We start from the raw sequence: 2228 nt of genomic DNA on the forward strand, positions 1-2228 counted from the left end.
CATCGAATGGAATTAAAGTGAATTAAAATTAGCAATTTTAGGGTCTAAAAAGCATGTTTTTACTCTTAAACACAAAGTAGGAGAAATTTACAAAATCATGATATTTTGTTGAATAAATATGAGAAAAGTTGATAAAATTCTGTAAATTCAACACAAGATAAACCACAAAATTGGTGTTTATCAATCACCTTGGAGGGTTATACTTTATATTAACTTTTTCAACATCAAAAGTCCTGTTAATGATTCTTTAGATGCTAATGAATCAAAGAATGATTTTTAGTGAATCTTTAGAAATCATTTATTATTCCGTTTTAAATTCATTAGTTTATAAAAATATAGATTTTCTAGAATTTGAACTAAAACACAAAAATTGAATTTCTATTCTTATTCATTTCGATTTTTTTGATATTTTATTTCAATCCAAATGGGAGTATTTCCTTATTTACATTTATGTTTTAAAGTTAATATTAAAGGTAGTAAATGTCAATAATCTGTATCAGTAGTAAATCGAATTAAGCTGATTTAATTTACTATATATAAGTTGTTCAATAGTAAATCGAATCAACTAGATTCGATTTATATTTATCGAATCTAGTTGATTCGATTTACTACTCATAGGCTATATTTCGAATATCAATCCTTGATAATTCGAATCAACTAACTTCGATTTACCAATAATTCTACTAATTTGACTCAAATTGATTTGATTTAGTACCAGAATATATTATTCGAATTAAATCAATTCGATTTATATAGATATATGTATGGAAATATTTATGTAACGTTTTTCATTTTAAGATTATTGGGTAATATTGGTAGCTTCTTGGTTTATTTAGGTGTTTTATTCTAATAATCAATTAGTTATGAAAATTTAAAAAATAATAATTATTTTAATATAAAAATAAAATAAAAAAATATTTATTAAAAAATATTAAAATTTTATATAATTATTTAATAAAAAATAAATTAACTAATTTAATTATTTATTTATGAATTAAACTAATAAATTAATAAATTTATAATATAATTAGTTCAATCATGAATTCGATTATGACAACTATATTGGGGAAAATATAATTTGGTTATTTCTTTTGCAATGAGTTAGGTTGATAGTTTATGTTTTGATAATTATTTTAATAAAAATATTAAAAATATTTTTTTATAATATTTTTTATTTAAAAAATATAATTTATTTATTTAGTAATATTTTAAATAAAAATAATATTTTTATTTTAAATAAAAATTAAATTTTATAATTTATTATTTAATAATTAAAATAAAATATTTTACATAATAACAATCATAAAATTTTCATTTGAGTGACCACCCAACTTTTGTTTGAATTGGGACTCTACAACAGCAGACAAGTAGTTGTCACCAGCTGACAGGTTGGTCGCTTCCTTCATTTGGTCAGATACAATGCTGTAGAAAATAATGAAGTATCAGATCTGTAAACCACGGAATTAATTTATATATATATAATACGGATTTATTTCACTGTCAAATAAAAGAAGCATGTGATCAATTATAAGCAAAATGGCAAGGGGCTTTGCCTTTTGAGTGTTTTACTCTAAAACTATAAAAGTATAAAAAATTATTTTTCAAATAGTTAATATTAATCTATTTTTTATAATAAAATTATTTTTTTTAATTTTAAATTTTTAATTTTTGAGAATTCAAAATTTAAAATTCAAATTTTTAGTATATAAATTTAAAATTTAATATAAAAAATTAATTGATATTAATTTAAAATTGATTCAGTAGTTAAACTCTTTCACTAAATATAAACATCGAAATCTAGTACAACGTTTTTATTTTAGTGAAAAAAATAGAGAATTAACTAATATTTATTTAAATATAAAATAAATATAATAAAATATTAATTATCTAATATTTGTGATGTTAAATTAATAAAATTATTTGAATTAACTAATAACTAGCTACGAAGAGGTTTTGTTCTATTTTGCTTTCGGATTTTCAGTTTTTGATTTTTTTATATTAAAAAATTTTTAGGACATTACAATTTAAAATTATAGTCAATATTTAATATAAGAAAAAATATTTAAAATTCTTAAAATTCAAACTCAATAAAAGCTCATTCTTAATGGAATTTTTTTTGGACTTATTTGGTAACTTACAATAATATTGGTTAAAATTAGCTACTATATTATTAACTTTTGAACATTATTCTTTCATATTTTAGTAGATTTTTTTTTTTTTTTAGAATT

This window comes from Arachis duranensis, chromosome 1 (genome assembly GCF_000817695.3).
Source record: "Arachis duranensis cultivar V14167 chromosome 1, aradu.V14167.gnm2.J7QH, whole genome shotgun sequence".
Taxonomy (NCBI): Eukaryota; Viridiplantae; Streptophyta; class Magnoliopsida; order Fabales; family Fabaceae; genus Arachis; species Arachis duranensis.